Here is a 24,680-nt window from a genome sequence, read left to right as displayed (position 1 = left end):
GTATGATTCCTCACAAAATTTCCTAATTAACTCCTGCACACACTATTAATTTTCATTTATCATCCTTGCAGCTAATTAACTCTCATGTTTATTAAGGCCCTTGGAAGAGCAAGATATATGAAGGGACTGGGGGATTTTATCAATGAATTGGATGAGACAAAATGATAATGAATGTTCTGCTTCAGGTTTTTATTTCAATTACATCATGGTCAATAGCAGTATTGAATAACTGAGTGTAAAACTGAAATCACAACTTGGCCTTCAAACAGCAGCAACTTATTATTTTAAGTAATTCCTCCTAGGACAGTGCATAGAAGAAAAAAAATGAAAGGAAAAAAAAGTTGTGTCAATCCAGAACAGTTTCTTCTAATTTAAATGTTTTGATTTATTGAATGAATGTTTTAATAGGTTTTGGGGTTTTTTTACATGAAAATGGTTGTTTCAAAAAGAAAAGTCAATCTTTCATGCCTTGGCCAAAAGTGTCTGAAACAAAAAAAGTTTTACAGTATTGAAAATTAATATTTGAATTAATATCACAATGCAATACTTTGATAGCTATTAACGGAAGAAAAGAGTTCTTCCTTTTTCTGTCACCTTTTATTAAAATTCAGAGGACTTCATTTATTTTATATATACATATACATATGCATATGCATATACATATACATATACATTTATTTATTTTTCTTTTCTAATTCCTTTGGATATTTTGTTGGCAAGTTCCACTCTTAATATTCACTTTCATTTTTATTTTCAGTATCATAATACATTTTTTCTTAAAATTTACTTACCCTCATTTGATTTAAAAATGAACCCAAGGTTTTTCACAAAACAACCAGCTTTTGTTTTTGCAAAATTTGTTTTTGTCTATCCTAGAGAAGAAAGATTAAATACATGAATTATAAAATGTCCACGAGCAGAATGAAAAGAGAAAAAAACAACTGCATTGTCTTTTCAGTCAGAAAAAAAAGTCTAGAAATAATTTCTTGGAACTTTGGATATTTGAGTCACAGTTTGAACATTTGACCCTGGGTAGCAGCAAAGTGGAGAGCAGCAATCAGCAGCAGTAGAGGCACCTCACCATTCTGCAAGGACCATTCTCATCTTCCTCCAAAAGCTCAGGGAAAAGATTGCTGCTGAGAAGCCTTCCCAAGTTTTATTTAAAATACCATGCCCTCCACCTGTCTGACAGCACTTCCACTTTTCATCTGAATTTCTAGGTCAGAGAAGAGATTCTCAACGATTTCCTTTTGTTTCAGGTGCAGCTCAGCACATCTGAGCATGCACACACCACCAGATAGACACCGTGTCAGTCTCCCAGGCTGATTTACAGAGCAAGGCTCTCAGCTGCACCCTTATCTGCCCACATAAAAGGGCCAAAGCAGCAGACAGAGCCTTCCAAAGCCCGTCATTTATTCAGGGCTGTACCTCTGCAGCGCTGGCAGCGTGGGAGATAAGCTCCCAGGAGTGCCTCTCCAGGCCTGCTCCAGGGGCTGTGCCAGGGTAGGAGATGTGCTGCGGGGCACAGCCTGAGCTCACGATGCTGACAGCATTTCAACAGCACTGTGGTGAGCTCATGGACACAGCAGTAATGTCAGACAGGCCTGGGGGGCTGGAGGAAGAGGAAAAAACAGACATGGAAACTGTAGCTACCAGAGCAACCCAGAAATGGCAGTGTGCAGAAGTGCACTTCACTGCTGTGAATGCTTTTTCACTGAAAATCACTGCTCCACCTCAGTACTTGGTGGTATTTAAAAGATGTGTCTCAGAACCACATTGATTCTGATGAGGTATGCAGAAGAATTTTTTTGCCCCAGAAGAGAGAACCTCACTTTGTATGCAGCTGCTGAAGAGAACACAAGTCTAGAAGAGCAGCTGGGAAGCCTAGGGTTTTTGTCTCCAGTGGGAGTTTCTCTGATTTGTGCAGTCTTCATAAAACATGTGCTTCTATAAAAAAAATTATCAATAATTTTTAAAAACACAAATGCAAACAAACTGAAAAAGATAAGCAGCAGTGGGTAATCTCATGTTTCTATCCTGCATCTGTATTCGATTTCCACAAGAAGTGGAAGAAGTCTCTCAAGAAATCAATTCACTTTACATCATACAGTTCTCTTGAAACTCAACTCCTCAAATTGAGTTCTCTTTGAAATAGTTCAGTGGCATAAATTTTGAATGTTTAACTTCTGTTCTAATTCATATCTGCTATTATAGTGCAAACTGGATTTATTAACAGACTAATATTTCTTGTGCAACTTCTGCCTTTCTTCCAATAACTGATTATGTGCATATGTGCAAGGCTTTCTTAGAAAACCCTTAGATAAGGGTTTAAAGGAATCTCGTGCTCTTTTCAGGAAACAAAACGTAAATGAGTTGTAGTTGCTTCTTCCTGACTTGTTCAGTCAGTTTAAAATGCAGATTAAAATATTAAAGGCAAACCTTTCCGTTAATTAATTAAACTTAAGCACTTTTTGCTTAGTCTCTAATTTAATCAGATTTTCAATCGACAGTACCTTCTGCATAAATATTACGCTTACCTTTTTAGTGTCATTTTAGCTTTGTTAGCACAGTCTCACCAGATAAAGAAGAAATCATTATCTTCACAACCATCCCAAGAGAAACCCATTTCTCACAGGATTCAGCATGCAAAGCCTCCAGCTTTGAGCAAGGCACTCATCATCCAGTAAAAGGAATTCCACAGGCACCTGTGGGTGTAGACATTTGGCAAGGCAGAGCTGCCCTGGGAAGTGACAGGGTCACTCATGTCAGAGCAGCAGGATGGGTCTCCCAAGGACATTAAACACTCGGGTAAGATATTGAGGGAGCACAAACCCCTCCTGGGCAGCGGCCACGGCAGCTCCTGAGGAGCTGGAGCCGGATTTTCAGAGGGAAGGAGCTGCTTTCCCCTCTGAGCTGTGGAGACTTCCCCAGCTTCCATGGCAGGGCAATTACAGAGACAAAGGATGGATGCACGAGTGCAGGCTCTGAGAAATGTCATTTGAAGTGAAACCTCGGTAATAAGAGTCGTAGAGTTTGTACTCCATGGATAACTTGATTATTTTGCTTGTGAGACTCTTTAAAAAAACATCACTCAGAAGTGAGTTTTATGAGAAATTTTATGATGCTAACTTTGTGATGTTGGAGTGAAAATACGAATTCCTGCTTTGCTATGTTGACTTACAGTGATGCAGTCTTTCTGGAAGTATGACACTTTAGGAAGACTTGAAATTGCCTGAGACTTATTGGTGTTACTTCAATTGCATTTGGGATTCATTTAATATTCTTGAGGGGACATGGAGTGAGAGAAATCAGGTTCTAAAAGGTTTTTTTGCCACAATCTGTTGGACTAGAAACCCATTTCACATTTTCAAAGAAATGTTTATTCTCCCACTGGCCTTTGAATTGGGTACTATTGAATTGGCTTTATGGAAAACATTAAATTAAATGTTTAGGAATCTGATTCAACAACAGTAGCATTATTATGAGATTAGGAAATAGTTTAGCTGTTTTTATAAGTCTTTGCAACCAGTGACACAAATGTTCATGCACTCCATCTGAAGAAGAACAGAGAAAGAGACATGAATAAAATACAGTGACAGAAACAGCAACAGTCAGATCCATCAGGGATTTGTGACCTGCTGGGCCCACTGTTTAATACCAGGGAGTTAGACATCTCTTGCCAGCGACAAACTCACTTACTGACCTCACAGTGATACTGTGACAAATATTCCATGCTTTCTTGGCTCAGGGGAGTTTCTGGAGCTCCATATGAATGCTTTGAATCCATATCTAAATAATTTACTGATGAAAAAGTTTTATCAGAAGGCAAAGAAATAGGGGAGGTTCCCTTCTCTGGCCCAGTGTCATGGATAACGCAGGGACAGAGAGAGCTATATGATTTCTACATTGCCTCATGGAAAAAGAACTAACTCAGGAATGTGACAAGATTGTGAACTACACAGATACTATGCAGTTTAATCTTTATTAATTTCCTTCCTCAAACTTTCAGTGAAGGGGAAGATCAAGCAAGACCTCTTACAGCAGGAATAAGATAACACCAAGAACCTCAGGGTCTGACCTAGCTTTGACTTTATGTAATGTCAGTGGCTCACTATGTGGAAGAAGTTTATGTTTTCTACCTTGTTTTTTTGTGTTTTTTTTTTAACTCCCCAGCCCTGTGAGCCCTTAGACTGGCTATATTTCAATTTGGATAGAAGAGGCTACTATGGTAACCCTCTCTGTGTTGCTAGGGCAACCATTTAATAACAATTAGTTCCTTTAAAAGTAATTCACCTTTAATAAAGCATTAAAGATTATACCCAACCCTTCCAAAAGGTGTGAAGGGAAGAAGTTGCACTACCGTTCATAGCAATTAATAAAACAACCTTTGTTCCTTTTGTTTTTTTGGGTTTTTTAAGACAAGGGAGCACAATTGCTCATCTTGTCACACATATTTATGCAACTTGAATCCCATGTACAGTCTGCACAATATTTTTCTGCTTGGAAAAGATACACTCAACTTTATAAAATATTAACAGGGCTGCACCAATTCAGATCTCTCAAATTAGTGTGTCTTCATGTCCTCATGACATTGTGCTCTCCCACCCTTTGGTATGGGAGTCTTCAGGCCCATGACTTAACTGGGCTCTTGAAGCAACTTTCAAAGTCAGAAACATTTTAATTCAGGTCTCTAAGCTGCACAGCTGAGATGTGATCTTCCCAGCATGGGAAATTGCACTCTGTGTATACTCAGTTAAATAACAATTCAACAGTTGTGAAATTTGAGTCTGAATCCATACTAGATCCCTAGTGTATCCACCAGGAATACAGCTTTCATAGAGAATATTCTCTAATCACCTCATCAGGGGTTGGAAGTGAAGGGTGAGAAAACCTTCCCGCTCGTGACATTTTACTTTGGGTCACCTTGGTTTAGTGGCTAATATTCAACAACGCACTTATAACCCTGAACTTCCTCCTTCATGTTCTGGAGCATCTGTATTTCCCTTTAAAAAACTTACCTGAGCTGCCCCAGACAGCCTCTCCTGATCAGCAGAGTGCTTCACCACAAAGCTGAAAAACGATTTTCACTGCCCTTCCTGTAGTGTCCGGAAGATTTTGTGTGCAAGGTGGTTAACATTTCCTGCTTTCAGGAAAGAAGCTCAATCCCTGGGGCTTTGATACTTGCAGGGACTCAGTGATCTCACAGTGGTCTGACATTTCATTTCAGCTAATCCTAAATCCTAGGGAGAATTTCAGATTAAAATTTCATCTGCCTTGTGATTTGAGGTTCTCTTTGTTGTGACCTCAAATGATACTCTGGGCTGCATGGGAGTGCTTAGAAGCCACATTTCTCCCTCCTCTCCCTTACTCATCCACACTCAGGCTGCAGCCAAGGAGATGAAAGCTTGTTTATCTGTCACTCCTTCCTGCAGCCACCTGAGGAGGGAGATGATGAGAAATGGGAAACCCTCTGAAACTGCTGTCCCTGTGGCTCAGATTAGCTGGGGGAGTGCAGAGAAAAGAAATTCCAACAGTGTAAAGGAAATGGGACAGAAAGGAGAAGCACAGCTGAGTCACAACTCTGATGTGTTCAAACACTCTGCTGAGCCCTTCCCACCAAAAAGGTAAAAAGACTCCCAAACCCCACAACCTGAAATTGATAAAATTAGACATAACTCTGGCCTTGTTGCAACACGAGGCTGACACAATTAGCCTTGCAGTGTGATTTCCATGCCTGTAGCTATTATTGAAGACATCCTTTTGAAATGTAACCAAAAAGAAAAATGAAAGTGCAATAATTTTCTAATCACCATCAATTTCTCTATCCTTTCATCTCTCATAAAATATTGGGTAACATCTGGCAAAGAACCCTTTTTTCCTTCCCCTCTGGCATGTCTTTTTAAGTGGCAGTGATGAATCTATCTGGCTGATAGCTGTAAAAGCAAAGCAGATGGCACACTTATCACCCAGAAACCAATCCCACAAACTTGTCCTTTACAAGCATCTCTGGTGAGGAAGGGACTTGCTAATGATAGCAATTAGCATCCCGGAAATACCAAAAAGGCCAGAACTTTGCAGAAAGCACTTCTGATAAACTCTGGGATTGATGCTTCTGATGCCAACCAGGCAATTAAAACCCATTAATGTCTAATGTTAATTCATCACAACTTATCAGGCCCTATGGGACTTTGCTGCAACAATAGCTTGCTATTAAATGCTAAACAAGGAGAAAAAAAAAAGTAGCATTTGATTTTTGTAGCAGTACTGGAATCTCAGATTTTTGTTTATTCCTCTTATTCTATAGGGACATTCAGCATCAAGCTGTCCTGTGTGTATTGTGGTTTGGTGAAAGTCACTCTTTCTCGTTTGAAGTAACTTTTTCCACCAAAGGAGGGGAGGAGCGGTTCACAACAATTTGGCAGGATGAACATTGTGCAGGGAAACTGATTTCAATATCTCTTTGGCCTGTAATTTTATTCTGTAATTGGACTCCTTCTTGAGAAGGATGCAATGACAGGAACAGAGGTGCCTGCTTAAGAGCAGGACAGGGTTTCCAGGGAACAGCAGTTTGCGGAAGGCTAATTTTGGAGTCCTTGCTGCACCCTCCGTAAACAGAGCACTTTTCCTCAATTTGATGCATAAAGGTTACTGATACCAAAAATTAATTTAGAGGATGCAACCTCATGACAAGACTTAATTATTAACCCAATTTTAGCTTCATACAACTCACAAAGATAGTTTTTGTCACAACAATAATAAACTGAATTAACTTTTTTTAATTGAGGAACTCTATCAGTTTCCTTGCAGAGCGTCTCTCTTTTTCAGTGTGTCTCTCAGCCTAAATGACTTTTCCCCTTGTAGGTAGTGTGAAAAGAAGCAAAACTAGGTCTTGTTTTGACAAATGACCCTGGGTTTTGCTCTAGTATTTCTCAGAAGGATAAATCTAGAAAACAAAAATTATAAAGACTGTCTCAAATTCTTGGCAGTTTGAAAGGTGCAGAGCCTTCACAAGCTTCAAGGAGAGTACCAGTTTATTGCTGAGAACTCATATTTAAAAGTGAATGAAAGTTTATATCTATGTAAGTTTATTGCACTGATAAAACATAAATTTCACAACATTTGCTAGAAAAAAATTTGTCCAGTAAAATCCAAACAAATCAGGGAAATCTGTTGTGCGTTCAACTGTGTTTGCTCTCCAAATGTTCATGTTTGAATTTTAATCTGCATGTTATTTTTGCAGTACTTTAGAAGCTTCAAAGACTCATTTTAACCTGAAGATGTTGTGGGGTTGTTGTTTTGTTGTTGGTTTTTTTTGTGAAGGTGGATATTCTATAGTTTCATGTTTCCACACTTTTAAAAGTGAGCTTAAGAGAAAATGAGTACCCAGACACAAAGTAAAGAGCATTTAAATGTACACGTACATATATTTCCCATTTGTCTTGAGTGGTTCAGGTCTTGGTGCAGACCAGCAGTGTGTGGTGGGATTAAAGCAGAGTCTCATCTGCCCTCCTGGCAGACACTGATCAGCTCCCCAGTGGCCCTGGGGTGAGTGAGTGCCTGCACAGATAAGCCAGGAACTGCAGCGGAATTTCTGTCTGATCCCTCTGGCCAGAAAGGTGGTACATGAGTGAGACAACATGTCACACTGTCAGATTTGTTCAGAAGATCAATAGAAGACCTCTGTTCACAAGGCAGTCAATCTGTTACCTTTTGTAAGCAGTAAATTCCCTTAGCAAAGTGTGAAGAACAAGACTACAATAGAAATTCATTTGCTTTGATCACAGTCAGATCTTGGCATTTAGTTTCTGTTTTGAGGATAATAATTCTGAATGGTTTGATGTTTTCCCCCTGCCGACCTATAATATTAAAAAGGCACTGTAAGTATAAGAACAGAAATCATTCTAACTTGAAAAATGTGAAATTCCAGGCATGTGCCTGGACATCTTCTTAAGGCATGTTTGATGCAGCTTTGTTCTTGTTCATTGTCTGGTTGGATGATCTCCTTATGATGAAGAACCATAACTCTGGTCTCCCTTTTCTTAGTAAGAGGAATCTGACCTTGGAGGTTTAGCAGTGCAGACTGTGGGAATCTCAAATAACACAAGCATGAACAGTAAGGCTCATAGAACCTTACAGCATCTTGTTCACAGCATGTATTGATGATGTGTTTCAAAATCATGAAGGAAATACTTCGTCTTTCACGTACTGCTTGGCTGATTAGCCCATTGTTTTTCATCATATGCTGTCGGACTATGGTTTTGAATAGATTTATTCACATATATAAAATAAAAAATACATGCAAAAAATCCCAGACAGTGTTTGTCCCAGCTGTCTGCTGCACTCTCAGCTCATCTTTCTGCTTTGATTTGAAGAACATCTGGCAGAAACTGATTGTCAGCAGCTTGTGAAGTAAATAGCACCAAAAACATCGGAAAGGATCACAAGATAATATAGATGAAAATGGCTGATTGAACAACTACAGTAAAAATGGATGGGGAAAAGAACTGTGAAACCATTGAACTATAAAAAGGAAGAAAACAAATATTAGGTTTGCAGGTGTTCCAAGTCCAAGATGAATAAGTTTTGCAGTTTCTTTTTCCATCTCTGTGTACTGTGCTGGCAAACCAGAGAGAACAGATATTAAAACAACCTAGATTCCAGATTTGTTGAGCTATCTTATTTCAAGATCAAGTCCTGAAGTCAGAACTGAATGAGACCAGGTGAGGAAAACACTGGATACTGTCTGAAAACATTTTGTCTTGTCTCCTGTAGTTCCAGGAAGAGATATATGGAATTATAACCCCAAGACTACTTAGCTTCTGTTTTCTGGTTAATCTTCTCTGTTTAACTGGGAAAAAACAAAACAAAACAAAACAAAACACTGAGTGAAAGAGGTAACAAAAAGAGATCAATGAGTAAAGGAAAATTTCCAGGCATTAGGAAATAAAAAGCTGGTAACAGAGCAATAGAATAAATTAAAAGGCCATTTCATAAACATGGAAATAAATGTTTTTTATCTTGTGAAGGAGTAACACTGCACATAATGAATTCCAATGCGAATGCAAAACACTTTAGAATGGGTGAGAACTAATTTTCTAAGTGACTTGTCCCCAGTGTTCTTTTTTATTCAGTTTATTCTTACAGCAGAGGTTCTGCTACTGCATTAAAGTACAGATCAGCTGTAGTCAAACAGCAGTGTTTTGTAAGGGAGTGCATTCACCTCCTTTTATTTTTGCCTCCTTTTTGTTCTTCTCTTGTGAAAATTGGTTTTCCTACTTTATGTATTTTCTGGTTCACTTACTGCATTGCTAAAATATTGTTACTAGCTTCTTTGGTTCATTTTATTTAGCCCCCAGTCTTCCCCTCCTCTGTTATTTCATGTAAAAATCAGTGGCCAAATCCTATTATTCCCATTATTCTGCATGTTCAATTTCCTGTTTGCACTACCATTTCCATGACACAGACTGTTGTTATTGCTAAATGAAAACAATAAGACATCTTTATCACTGTTGAACTGTCTAATAACAACAACAGTGTTTAGCAATTTTTACTGCATACTACACCAGATGGGAACAATTAAAATTTAAAATTTAGCAATTTTTACTGCTTGCTACACCTTGACCCCTATAACTTTAAAAAAATAATAAAAAAATGTAAAATATAAACATTTTCACTCACTGCCAAAAGTAATGGACATCGCTGTGGATTTCCCACAGAAAGAGCTTCCAAGTATGGGACTTGTACAAATAACATCACAGCACTCAGCAATATGGACTGTCTCATGTCAAGATGTTATTTCACCTGACTCTGGGATGCTTTTCAGGTATATGGAGGGCACTTTTGCAGAAAATCCAGTTGCACTTTGGAGACTGTTTTAAGCCATTGGCATTGAATCCATAATCTGTACAATTTTTGACATGGCAAAAAAAGTACTAATACAGATTGATCCCTTGGTAGGGAGAAAGAGATTTTTCTGAAGTGAATCCCAACCTAATTCTCAAGGGAGAAAAATGTATGGGTTTTAAAATAGAGATGAAAAAACCAACAATCTAACAAACAAATTGAACATTACTAAATGACTGCAGAAAAATTAAATGAAGTACTGGTAACAGTATAATGTGGTTTCACAGTCTAATAACAATTGTAATATTTAAGTTAGTCTTCATAGTTTACTGGTTCCTGTAAGAACAGTGCAAGTATATTTCTTAGAACTCAGATGAAGTCTTTGGTGGGGGACTTCATAAATACTTGAATTTTCCTGATTTTTTTCAACACTTATGTAACACGGACTTAGAGAAATCGGTGAGTTTGGAGCTGTATACACTGCTTATTCCTATACCTATATTCCTATACCTGGTTGTTATTCATTTAATTACCTTTAATCTAAATGAGAGGCTGATGGAGCAAAGTGGTCTGGTAGTCACCCTCAAATCGTTTTTCAAAAGTGCCTTCTCCTGGTTTGCCTTTTGTTCATCCTAAGTCATATTATCTTCCCATGAGAGAGAATGTTTTTGACTTTCTAAGAAAAAAAGTGGCGAAAGAATTAATAAGATGTCAGCAAAGCCTTTTTAAGTCTGAAATATTTGTTTAAAGTATTCTTTTGAGCCTGAGGATAAGATTCATTTCAACCTCCAGCTCAAAAGGTTTATATTAGAGTAATAACAGCCACAAAAATAATTTCCTTCCCCAACTACCTGCTGAGGACAACCTCTTGATAAAATTTCTTAGAAGAAGATTTTATCAAGAGAAGTTTTACTTCCAGACTTGTGATTCAGTTTTACAGCTCTATTCACAGTTGTTGACAAGAGGTGTCTATGCCACAGCATGTCTGAGAGACTGAATAGACTAGCTCTTGTTTATGGCTACTGGAAACATACATAACAATTATTCCTGTAATTTTTAATTACTAACTTTGCTAATATAACTGCAATATGATATCTGCTGTCTTTCATAACACCCTCTGAAGCACTCTGTGCTCCTGGGTCTTCCTCCCTATGTAAAGGCATTACAGTGTGTCAGTAATTTCAGTCATTAAGGTCTCAAAGTTGAAAAGCAAAGCTGAAGTGTGGCCGGACTCCATTTTTTCCCCCCTTAGCTTTGTCTTCTAGTATCACTAAAAGGTTCCTGTATAAAGAAAGGTCTTGATCTGAACTTGAAGAGTACCTGGGGTTTTGATTCATTCAGACATTTTTGGCAATGACAGCACCAGAGTCAGGGATCTTCAGACAATTTCAGAAGGAATAAAGTATTGCTTGCTGTTCTTTTAGCATGTCAGGTGGGAGGAAAAAAACCCCAAAATGTCAGCAATTATTTTAATAAACTTTATACTCCTGGTAAAAAAGGTGAGGAACCATCAGCAGAGGATGAGGCCAAGCTGACACATAGCTCAACACCACTACTTACTTACCCAGGGCTGCCTTAATTTTCTCTGACTGCTTACTTGATGTGGCCAGGAGAAAAAAAAAACAAAAAACAAACAACTGCAAAATCACATGTAAAGCATTGAAAATATCCTAGCAAAACCCACACTCACCCAGACTTGTTGCATCTGATCTTTCTAAGCCAGGTTTGATATCAATGGGACTCTGCAATTTTGAGGGTTTAAAGCTGCTGCCCAATAGATTGCTTCTGGAACAGCTTCATAAGTAAATAATTTTATGGTCACTGCACACAGCTGGTAGTGTATCATCAGCTGCACCTACAGCCAACTGTTCACAGCTTACTAACAATATACCCAATACATCTTGATGATATTGGCTATATTAAAGCCATCTACCTGGACAACCATAGCCTAATATGACAGGTCTTTGGAAAAAAAATTCAGGGTTCATGCTAGATAAAGGGTGCATGCAAGTATTGAGGATTATTCTAGCAAAAATCATTGCCAAACAAGCAACTAGTTCCAGTGCTGAAAAGGTCACCGGCAAATGAAATGTTCTTTAAAGGATTATGCAATTCCTCATATGGGTTTTAATACCAATTTACTGAGCACTGCCTGCAGGTTCACAGAGCTTTAGATCAGATTTTCAACTTAGTAATGGATAGAGATCTATGTCACTTCTGCAGCCAGAAACTGCTTCAAGTAGAAAGGGGGAAAGCAACATGAAATGAATTCTGTGGGCATTTATCTCCACAGAACCAGTGCTTTCAGCACAGCATTACACTGGGATTGTCCTCAACGTACAACAAAATCAATACAGCCCTGACCTTTCCCATGCCTTGGATGGTTTGTGGTGTTCTGAGGGTAAAGATAAATAAACAGATGCCCTCAAAAGATGGTAAATGGCTGCCCTCTGTCTCTTCTGAAGATATAAAAGAGCTTTACCATTAACATTTCATCTCCTCTCACTTGGTAAAGGGTAGAAAAGCAAAGCTAGCACATCTTACTTAATTAAGAGTCCAGTCTACCAGCCAAATAGCTTGCTCAATCCAGAAGTTCAGAATTCAACCTTTGGGTTAAGTTGCATGTAATACATAGAAGACTATACCGTATCTCAAATTAGAAGAGCTGGTTGCATTTTAAAACAATTTTTATGTTAAAAAGGAAAAAAAAAAAAGTTCTCGGGTTTTAATTAAAAGTTTGTAAAAGGTCATTTACAGAACATCTTGCACACACTGTAAATGAAACTTTAGAATTTAAATGAGTAGCTTTTATTTCCTGTTGTAAATGAGAATATCCTTATTGGTTATAAATTTTCTTTTTCAGGGTATGGTTTGAGCCTCAAGCTCTTTACCTATGCAGGTCAATCATATGTTAGATTCTTGGAAATATCTTTATTTCATTATAAAGTAAATTAATGCTGGGCCTCTAAACCCTGTCCTGTTTACAGTCCTTCTCTTATATAATTTTATTATTGATTAAGCTGATTCTCCTGTGCACTAAACATCAGTTTTGCACATATAATCCATAGTTTTCATTCCCTACTGTGTTTTTTCCATTCACACCCAGCTGCCTTTTCCCTAGTTAATGTAATGGATTTGCATACTCTAGTCTCAAATTTTGTAGAAGGTTTGATGTTTTTTTGCTGCTTTCTGTTAGTTCCATATTCCAAGATGTTTGAATTCACTTGATTATCATTTTTCTTAAAAGAATAAAACTGTGCCTGTCTCCCTTTCCTTAGAAATGCAAGTTTAGACATTTAGCATTTTGGCAATGTCTCCTTCCGTCAATAAATTCCCTCTGACACCTGGCAGAGGCTTTGCACTCTTTCTCCTTGCCCTATTGTTACTGTTGTGCTTCAGAAATATCTAATTAGGTATTTGAGATGTATTAACATCTTTGTTTTGTCCTTCCTCCTAACCTCTTTCTGCAGCTGTTCCCTGGTCAGAGCTCCACTTTCCTTCCCTGGGTTTTGTGCTCTGTGATTTGGGCTGCACAGTCTGGCACAGTGGCTCTGTAGGGGAGTCAGCACAGGCTGAAATGTGAGTGTTTCTTCAGTGCTGAGCATTTTCCCTGCCTGTGTCTCTGCACAACAGGCATTGGAGCCTGCAGCTTTAGTTTTGACTTTGCAGACTGTATCTAAGCACTGACCTGATTTACAAAATTTCTGAATGCCCACTTTTCTACAAGGGACTCCAAAGTCACTCCTGGCATAGCTGCAAAGTTGGCACTGGGAGAGGGGATGGGTATGTCCAGATAACAAACATGAAAATATTGCTTTTGGAGCCATGCATCCCACCAGCACCTACTGGGTTCCCAATCCTCCAAGGAGCCATGTAACTACAACCTTCCAAATCCCAGCTTTCCATTCCCAGTCCTTAACTCTGGGCCTGCAGGTAAAGCTTGCAGAATGCCAGATGACTCAGGATCCTCACTGCAGTCCATATTCTCTGCTTTCTGCCTGCTGATTGCTGGATCAACACAAAAGGTGTTTTTTTCTCCCTCCACTGATTGTAGTGCTTCTTGCTTGTTTGATTAAGAGGTAAAAATTACTGAAAAAAAGCAGTACTGAACTGTCTCACAATGCTGCTAATGCTGCCTTAAAGGTCCCCTCAGACACAAAACTGGGCCTTGATTCCTTTCTTGTCAGTCTCTACTAGACAGCAAATTGTGAGATATTTTCACACTATTTGTTTGTAAAGTAAAACTTGAATCAAAGTTCACAAGCTTGGGGGACATGTCTTTTATCATAAGCTAGTTTTTATCATAAGATAATTATTTATTAATCAATATTGCCTTTTATTTTCAGTGTTTATATTGGAAGAAATCCAGATTTCTCTTTTGAACAATTTTCACATTTTTTGCACATCACTTGCACTAAAAATATTTTATTACCTACAAAAATAAGTCTGCTTTTGTATAGTCCTTGCAATTTTTGAATACAAGTGACTGTGAAACACCCATTAATTTCTTTGCATGATAATTCTGAAGGCTGTGACCTATTACTTTATGTACTTTCATGATAAGAAATTAGAGACCAAATTACTTCCTACAGAACTGGCAGAAGGGCCAAACAGAAGCTATTTTGTGAGAACTTTTATGAGTGTTTATACAATCACTTGCACATCAAACTCTATGTGTTTGGGGTTTTTTAACTTTTAGAAGACTGCAACATTAATTTTTTTTTTGTTTGTTTTAAAAATTATTATTTGTTGCATTAGGATAACTCTTGAATGTAGTTAACAGTAATTTAACGCTTTTGTAAAATCCTTCCAATTATAACAATAAAATTAAGCCCCAAACCTATCTCTGCTCTTCTTGTGGCATTTTTCTCTCATTGTACTACTCTCATGTTGTCTGCAAATTACAGAAATCCTGGAGCAAAACTCCTGGTATCCCTCTCTCAAGACAAACATGCAAAAGTAGCTTAATACTCTGGAAGATCCTGGGTACAATTTCTGTGCCATGATAGGGGTATCTTTCTATTTCTAGAAACTGTAGTAGGACTCTAGAAAAGCAGTTTAAAGAGTGAACATTTAATTGTGCATGGATAAAATCCGGGAGGACAGAACCTTCCAAGGCGACAGTCTGTGAATTGTGGCTGCAGAATAGATGCTGTTATTGAGAATGAGATTTTCCCAGTGCTGAAAGACAGCCTCAGAGATCCAGATGCCTCTGGAATCTTAGACAAATATCCAAAAGAAAAATCTCAAAAATAACCACAAGTCTCTCCTACTCTTTGTCTTTAGATAATCCCAGAATTCAGTTATTTAGGCATTATGAGCGCTGTCTAAGGAATCTTTTAATAAAATATCTATTTGTGAAGTATTTTCAGTTAGACTGAGATCTCTTTACACTATTTTTACATCTTTTTTCCTCTCACTTCCTGTATTTAGGAGCTCTGCACAAATTCCATACGACTCTTCAAGAAAATGATGTGAAATATGTTACAAAGGACTAGAAAGGAGGAAGGGACAGCAGACAGTAATGGAAAGTGACTCTGAAAGAAGTCAAGTACCTATGGGAAATATATGAGAATAATTTGAAATAATCCTGGGCATTTATTGGTTCTGAAAATACCCAGGCAGTGAAGAAAAGTGGGCAAGCTTGGGGAGGTTGTGAAGACATGCAGCTCACTTCTGAAAACACAGATTGTCACCACATTCCACATAAGACAGGTGAGAGCTTGTTGTTACTCACAGGAAAACACATTCCCACCTCAAGGAATTTGAGCACCACTGTTTTCCTCCCCTGCCTTCTCCCTTTTGAGTCAGTTTTGTACCCACCTCAGTTGCCATTAATACATTGTGAGTCACATTTCATTCCAAATATAGACTCCTGAGCAATGGATGTGAGATCCCAAAATACTAAGATGACAAACACTTGCTAATACAGCCTAGATTAGATATTTAATCTTAAAATATTTCCTTTCTCTGTGTTATATATGAACTGCAGTAGAACAGGACAGAGTTGTGTTTTCATAATGATTTTTTTTATTCTATTCCCTTGTGCTTTCTCTTAATACTGGCTTCCTGCTGGATTTTTCAATGTTTTTCTAAACATGACTTTTGATCTTTGCAGTAGTTCTGAACTCATGGCTTTCACATCAAACTGAGTCTCTCTCTACTCCTCTAGGCAAAAATGCACTCTGTAATATTTTCCTATTGTCCTGCCACAAAGAGCCTTGGTCATGAGGACTCTCAAAGGTGTCAGTCTGCAGTGACCCCTTGACATTTGTTTTTGACAATCACTAGGATATATTTCTCTTTAAGCAGTTTTCATGAAAAGTCTTCAGCAAGTAGCTCACCTAAGGACTTGGAGAAACCTGCTGACCTGCCATCACCTGTCTTTCCCTCCACTCTTTAGAGTTTTGCTTTCTTCAAATTCACTCTTCCTCCTGATTTCCCTTTGATTCTCCTTTCTCTGTTAACATAATTACTTGTCAAGATTTTTTTTGCTCATATAAGCATTTTCTCTCCTGCCCCATTTCAGCTTGTGATGGAATCCAATTCTTTTTCCCCTTGGTCTCCTTTCTGGACTTAGGAGACTTGTGGAATAAATGCCACAAAACATTTACTACACCTTTTCTATCTTTCTTCCCCAGTTAACAGTTCTCCTCACATTTAGTGGATTTTCTCACCCCAGTCATCAATCACCTTGTCACCGTCTTTGAGAATCTCCTCACTGCAGCCAGCATTTTACTGATTCCATAAATAGTCCTCTCAGCCTCCCAAGAGCAACCTGATCAAAGGGAAGGCTTTTGCATTGCTTTTGTCTTCCTATTCTAAAACAATTACATTTTCCTCTTAAAAGCTTCTTGACTGTCTTTTGCCCATCTCCTTTAATTGTTCCAATGGCCTCACCTTGCAACTTGTCTTCCTTGCACTCTTTTTATCTTCCCTTTTCACTGCTTTCACTACCGAGAGGAGCTTCCTGGCATGTCTTACCTCACAAATGCATCTTTGTCTTTTACCTCTGAGACATCCCTCTTCTACATCATTGCAGATTCAATTGATCTATCTCTTGGGTTTGCAATCTAGGTTTAATCTTTAATTTAGAGTGCTTCTTAACACTGACGTGTAAGACCTATTTTTAAACGTGACAGGTTCTTTTTCAGTGGTGGTGGTGGGAGCTTGCAGAGCACTGCAAAGGTTCATTGTCCCTTTAAATCCTTAAGGCTTTGCCATCTCACAATTCAGTTTCTGTGGCATCACGTTGTCCCTGTCAGAGGCACTTTTGTGCTGCCAGTGTGCATGTGGCAGGCTGCTGCTAAGGTCATTTTCCTAGTCCATCACTTTGACTTTCACACTCTGCAATTGCTCTCACCTTCTGGGTTGTATCAAAGAGAGTACTTTTTTTTTTTTTAATTTTCCAAGCTCTTTGGGTCTTACTGCAGTATCAAGTTGACATTTCCCTCCTGCAGGTGTTTTGTGAGGCCAACTTTCATCACACCCATGTTAAATTCTGAACTTCATGCATTCAGGCTTCCAGTGACACCCTCACCTACCTTTTATTTCTTACAGCCTTCCCTGAAACTCTGGTTATTCCTTTTAAAACCACTGCTTAACAGCCATTCTTCTGTGATGAGGTGTTCAGAAAAGTGGGGACTGCTGGGATTTGGGTATATTCTGAGATCAGAAGCCAAGCACGCCCACAAATTTTGCCTCATTATTTTCCTTTACTCCTCTCATCTGTTTCTGTCCATCTGTTTTGTCATAAAGTTTAATTCTAATCACTCTGAACAGAAAAAAAGATTTATATGTTCACAGCAGCAAACCTACAGCATTTGACACACCAGGATCCTAAACTGTGGCTAAAACTCAAAGATGAAGGCTAGTGGATAATGTAAACAAATAAAAGTAGATGTGATTATCAGAATAATTTTACCAATATTTTATTGACAATGCCAGTATTCATGATCTTTATTTTTTAATTATTCATGTAATTTTCACAGTAGTTTAGAAATATTGATGTTGGGGGTTTTGTCACAACAAACTAATCACCATTAATTTCTGTGCATGAACCCTGGCAGAATTTTGCTGTCAACTGCTCATGAACATTTTCTCTAAAACAGTCTGTAATATTGTGACACAACAAGTGTTAAAAGGACACATTAACATTCCTGCCAATAATGGCAAGAGGGAGTTAATCCATATGTTGATATTCTGTCAGTCAAAAGCAAACTAAAAAATAAATCAGTATTTAGGCAAAAAATAAGGGGAACATTCCTTATTTATTTATTTTATTTTTTTCATTTGCTTGTTTGGCTGTTGTTCTAACCCGTGGCTTTCTGTACCTAGTTTGCATAAAAATAAAAACCTTAGCTCATGGTAGACATGATGCGGTCTACATGTTAGGAAGGCAAATAAATTTGCTTCTCTTTTTCTGAAAGCTCTTGTTCTTTTTGTATGGTCTAATATTAGGAAGCAGAAAGAATAACAGGTAACTTTTCTCATAGCCTTTATACACAGGTACTTTTTCAGCTCAAATTTCAGGGGCAGAGGTGTATTAGGGACCCTGACTACAATGGAAAACTAGCGGAGCAGAATTTTTAAAACTAAACTGTCCTACTGGTTATATAAAATGTACTGTACTTTTTTAAATTTTAATTTTAATTTGTAATGTCAGGATTTGAAATTCTAGTTTTTCTGGAATTTCTCTTTCTCTCTCTACATGGCTACCATGTTCTCCTAAATTGAGGTACTGAATTTCAAGGGACACAATCATGTCTTTAAAAGATTTGCTGAATTGAGAACACAATTTTATTCATGACGAGTTAAGATAATCTTTTCTCTGTGTGCCCTGGTTAACAAGGTATTTTGATAAAATATTCTTCTCATGTATAACGTCAGAGCCCCTAATGTTTCTAGCCTCTGAAACAATTTCTAGAGCAGATAATGAAAGTTGGTGTCTGCATGTCATTTGTGCCTTTGAAAATGTCCCCTGAAGCCCAGTGATATGGTGGAGTGCTGTTTTGATACTGAGTGCTTAGAAGAACAGCCAGTTAATGGTTTGACATTTTCTAATCTGGATGCATGAGATAAGTCATAAAAGAAAACCCAGTGAGCTCACTATAATGGAAAATATCAAATAATTTTGTCTTTTATCCAACCAGGTGTTGTACAAAGTTGGATTTGGCACTGCATTACTTAAGTAACTTTGGAAAGTACTGTCTGTTTCACCTTAATTTGTATATGTATATATGAGCGCTCTAGTGAATGTCTCTGCTAACTCCACTGTGCTGATTCAATGACAGTGTTTAAACATCTGTACTTCCTAATGGTCAGAAAAACAGGGTACAGCCATTGCCTTGAAAAAATCCTGAAGAAATTAGCCTGACCGCTTCTAGCTTGCATAATAAAAAAATAATTCTAATTTATAAAAAACCCATATCTATCTTTCTGCATTAATTCTTCGCAGGCTTTCTTGGACCTAGGAGTTCCTAAGGAGAAAGTATGATTTGCTCTTGATGTAAGGAAAAAACTGCTGCAATTCCTCTTCCCCATTCAGCCTGTGACTGTATTTGACACTCATGCCAGTATTTCAAATGTGACAAAGTAAGCTGTAATAAATCCTAAACTGAGAAGATACAGACAGATGTGATTGCATACAAAGTTTCATCTTAGTCTCCTCAGGCACTGGTAGGAGTTCTCCTCGATGACTTTTGAATTGTTAGGCAGAAACAAGAGAAATCCTGAACCCAATTCAGTGGTGAATTTCCTGCTGACCTCAGTGAGGACAGATTTTCTCTCTGGGACTTCCCTCTCAGAAATCACCATACAAATCTGCTCTATCTACTTCCCTCTGAGAAAGGAGGCAAATCATCTCCTCAGTGATCAGCAGCAGCAGCAGAAGAGATCTCTAAGGTCAATTTTATAGAACTGTTACTAATTTACTTCTTTCTGTTGGACCCCTGATATGAAGGCAAATAAGATCCATGCCACTTATTGGGTGGAAGGCAAGAACTTGTTTGTGTTGTGGCTGTTATTTCAGGTAGTTTTTGACTGATATAAACGAGAATGCAATGGAGAACATATAGAAAAGTAACAAACAATACAGCCCTCTAATGGTAAAAATGAATGTTAACATTTCAAAGAATAAATAACAATTGGATGAGATAAATATATTTATAAATCACAAAAGAAAAAGTACTGCCCATAATCCTTCCCGTGGTACTATGAAGATCAACTGGACTAAAGTAAAGAAGATGGTAAATCCAAAAAGCGGGTAATGATGAATCCCAGAGCAGAGCAAAAACGTGTATCCCTGACCATGAAAGGCAGCAGAGCTGAGAGGGACAGGAGAAGCAGCAAGGATGCAAAGCTTGCTCTGTGACTGCTTTCCACAGCCACAGAGCTCACAAACTGGCACTGTGCTTTGGGGGTTCCTTTGCCTGGTTTCGAAAATGGAAAATCGGTTGCTCCACTGGGGACATTCATCCTTCCTAAGCTGAGCTGGGGTGTGACTTCCACCTGAATCCTACTCCTGAGTGCTGAGGAATGAGCCTAAAGCTGCTTTTGTCACTGACTGTACTTACGGTAGTGCCCTACAGTTTCCAAGGCAGTGATCCTGTGGTGCAAGTAAAGCAGCAACTGAAATGAATGGATTTTATTCTCTTCATAAATGTAACAAAACACAGTTGAGTTTGATTAATTAAAAGAGGAGATAGCTGATCACAGGTGCCACACTGGGAGAGGGTCCTGGCTCTGTTCTTCAGCCAGATCTCTGAGCTGTTTCCTTCTAATGCATGCTCAGTTTTTCCCTTGTGAATACCCCAGGGTGAACAGAAGATGTGTGAGGAACTGGTTGAAGAGGTTTACTAATAAAGTTGTTTATGCTGAATTATTTCTGTTGTTATGTGGGGGGAAGCCCTCAGGTTTAGGGATATATTTCTCCCTGCAAAGCTTTCTGCTTGTTTTCAATTTCATGCCTTTTGCAAGGGACTATCCCTAAATGAAGGACTGCCATCAGTAATGAAGTTCTGGCTTGCTAACCATCAAAGATGAGAGCCTCATCACTATCCCAATAACTATGTTCTGTTCTCATGCCATTACAGCAGTCTCTACAAGTCTGACAAGATGACATGGAAACACAAACCATTTCCCCTCGTTCCTCATACTAATGAATGAGGAGTTTAATGTAATTTCTTTTTAAATCCAGACCTTCTACTAGAAAGCTTACAGCTGGGTTGGAGCTGGCCAACACAGACTCAGTGTATCTTATAAAGATATTATACAAATTCCATGAAGCCCCCTTTTTTCTCCTCCTGGCTGCTATGGCATTCACAGCTCACATCTTATAAAAAAGGCCTTCCTTTCCCTTGTCTTTGTGGAAGAGAGCACTGATCCCTCGCTGATATAACTAGGTGCTACTACTGTGAAGATATATACCTGAATAAAAGGCTAAACTCTGCTCTTAGAGCAATCAGTAAGTAGAGATGTTTCCAATTTGGACACTGTTTTAAGAAATTCCTAGTTTCAGCTGAAGGTATAATTTACTTCCTATATGATATAAAATGTTCAGGGCTGATGTATCTTACAGAAAGTTTGTTTAGGCTGCTCTTTGCATCGAGACATTTGTGTGAACCCTGATTATTCTGGGTGCTGTTACAATTAGAGCTGCACATTGAATCTCATAAGCTTTACAGAAGCTCTATGTGTAAACTGTGACTTAACAAGATGAATAGGTTTCCATAGGAGACAACAGCTTTTGACTGCTTTACACCTTTTCTAAAATGGGAAGAGACAGCAAATACTGTTATAAATTTAATTAGAAGTAACTCCAGAAATAAATCCATTAAATCACATCAATGGCAATTCGGTGCATTTTTCAGCTACTCAGAGTTTGAAGTAGAAGACAGTCAGGCTTCTGCAAATCACTTACTATTAATATAATTTTTTTCATATTGTAACTCAAAAGAAATCCAGGCCATATATATCATATTTATTCAAGTGAGTGATACTAACAGTGACAAAAGTAGAAATGGAATTTCTCAACTTTGCCACAATATGCCCCATACCATACATGCATATGGTGACAGGACAAGGGACAATGGCTTCAGACCAATAGAGAGCAGTTATTTGTGAGAATTTCCTTGCTGTGAGGGTGGTGAGGCCCTGGCACAGGGTGTCCAGAGAAGCTGTGGCTGCCCCATCTCTGTGTTCAAGTGTTCAAGGCCAGGCTGGATGTAGCTCTGAGCAACCTGGTTTGGTGGAAGGTGTCCCTGCCCATGGCTGGGGGTTGGAACTGGGTGATCTTTATTGTTTCTTCCAACCAAAACAACTCTATGATTCTGTGATTCCATATCTTACACTCCTGCTGTTTCCTCTGCTGCAGAGCAAGATGTGGAAAGTACCATGGTTTACATGAAATGAAAATAATTTTTCATTTTTATGAAAGTAATTCCTTAACTGTTTATCTGTGAACTTCGAGATGGGATGTGACAAAATAAAGTATCTAAGGAAATAGTAATGTAATTTAAATTATATGTCCAGGTCCTACCATTGACAGTCTAAGTAAACTCTTTTCTTAGCTTAGTAGGATAAAACTGATTAGTCCTAATTGAGTTTGCAGTAGACACGGTCTCTTTAATTAATCCCTTGTGTAACAAGGTATTTTTCTGAATGAAATTATCTGCTGTGTGTGCAAACATGTTTGATAGGAGCAACTGTGCTCACTGAAATTCTTAATGCTTTGAAATATAGATGGTACCATGGAATTAATTTTGTATATAGACACCAGTGGAACTTTGAGGCAGTAATTTTACAAGCACGTGAGGACAGGTGGATACTACTAGATCTGAACTAATGATTTCTCATATCCAGCAAAATAATGGATGCTACAAGAGAAAAAAACCCCTCCATCTAAGGAAGACAGCCAAGACCCTAAAATAGTACCTGCAAAAGGGTTCACCAGAATTAATACACACAAGCAGAGGCCAAATCTCAAACCAGCCCTCTGCTATTTATCACTTTAGCCTTCCCTGTCATCAGGATGTCACAGACTCACTGCTATGAACTCAGGTCCATGTGAATGAACATTTTTCTCACCATCAGTTCAGGTCTGTTGAATGAAGAGGGAGTCTGGTCCAAATCTAAGAGGGTGGAAAAGAAAAGGAAAGGTGTTTAATTGAGCCTGTGGCATCTATCCTCACTCTGAGAGAACAAACATGCCGAAGAAAAGCAACAAGGAGAATCTGGGGAACTACAGGCTGGTGAATCTAACCTCAGTTTTTGGTGAGATTTTGCAGTAAATTCTTGTGTAAACTATTTGCAGGCACACAAAACACGAAAAGTGATTATGAGCAGCCAGGATGGATTTAGCAATAGAAAGCACAGCTGATCAACTTGATTTGTTTTCCATGAGGAGATGACTTGATCCATGCACAAGCAGCCACAGCAACAGATGTTGTTTACCCTGACTCCAGGAAGAGTGTCAGCGTGGTATTCCATGATGCTAAACTGAAGAACTGTATTTTAGATAGATGCAGTATAAAGTAGAAAACTGCTGGATTTTTTTTTTTTTCTGGTCTAAAAGGCTGATGGTCAGAGGTTTAAAATCCAACTGGCAGCTGGGTACCGATGGCACCTCTTTGTAGTTGGCACTGATATTATTTAAAATCTTCATTAATTACTGGCAGTGTCAAATACCCACCCAATGGGCTGCCAAACAAGAGCATTTTGGGAGAGTGGTTGATATACTGGATAGTAGGGCAGCCATTCTGGGGGACCTTAATAGCCTGGAGATGTGGGTGAAGAGGACTAGTAATAATAATTATTATTATTATTTGTTGATAATTATTAGTCAATAATTTCAACAAGGACAAATGAAAGTCCTGCAATAACCACACAGACTTGAGTAAACTGGGGACTGGACAGCTGAATGGAAACCATGAAGGAAAGGACTTGGGAGTTCTGGTGAACAAAAAACTGAACACTAAGCTCCTGTGTTCTCCAGTGTGCTCCTGTGGTGCCAGAAACTGCAAACTGGATTTTAGTAGTGGGATCAGAGACAGCACGTGGAGGAGGAGATTATCTCCTTCTTGTTTCCGTAGCACATTTTTTGTGCAACACTTTATTCTGGTTAAAAGCTGCAGGAGTATTAAAAAAAATGTGACCTAGATGAAGAAAAAAGTGTTCTTACAATCTCATGACCCAATAGAAAAAGTACCTTTAATTTGAACACTTTTCTCCTTCATATAGGAGATCCCTTTATTTTGGGGGAATCTTTATGTTTTACAGTGAGGAGACTAGTTATGAGAGATTCTAACAAACAAGGAAAAATGGGATTTTGTCACAGAACCTCAGACCTGCATCATGATCAGCTTCTGGATCTCTGGATTGCATTTACTGTTTAGGAAAGTTAGTGGCAAGGTTCATCAGTGCTCCTGCCATGGTCAGAATTCCTCTTACTGTGGGTAACAATAGTATTTTTTCCAGTACTATTTTCCCAGAATAGTGTCTCAATGACTTATTTCAGATATGCTTGCTCCCAAGCAAATTTTGCAGCTTTCTTTCATCTGTCTGATTTTTCCTTCCCTGTCTGGACTTCTAGTCTACATTGGGTGCATGTTGAAATGACTTTGTATTTTCTACCACAATGTGGACCTTCAGTTCTAAGGCATAAAAAATATTACTCTCAATTCTTTCTGCTCTGACTGTGCTGCATTTGCCACAAGTGTTTTGTTATTAAACCACTCAAAAGGACAAAAAAAAGTTGCCTTAGCCTTGTGTTATTTTAGACATTCAAGCAAAGATTCTGCTCAGTAATAGTTCCTTTCAAAGCTGTGCAGAGCGTTATG

This window comes from Poecile atricapillus, chromosome Z (genome assembly GCF_030490865.1).
Source record: "Poecile atricapillus isolate bPoeAtr1 chromosome Z, bPoeAtr1.hap1, whole genome shotgun sequence".
NCBI lineage: Eukaryota > Metazoa > Chordata > Aves > Passeriformes > Paridae > Poecile > Poecile atricapillus.
Note: the sequence above shows the minus strand (reverse complement) of the source record.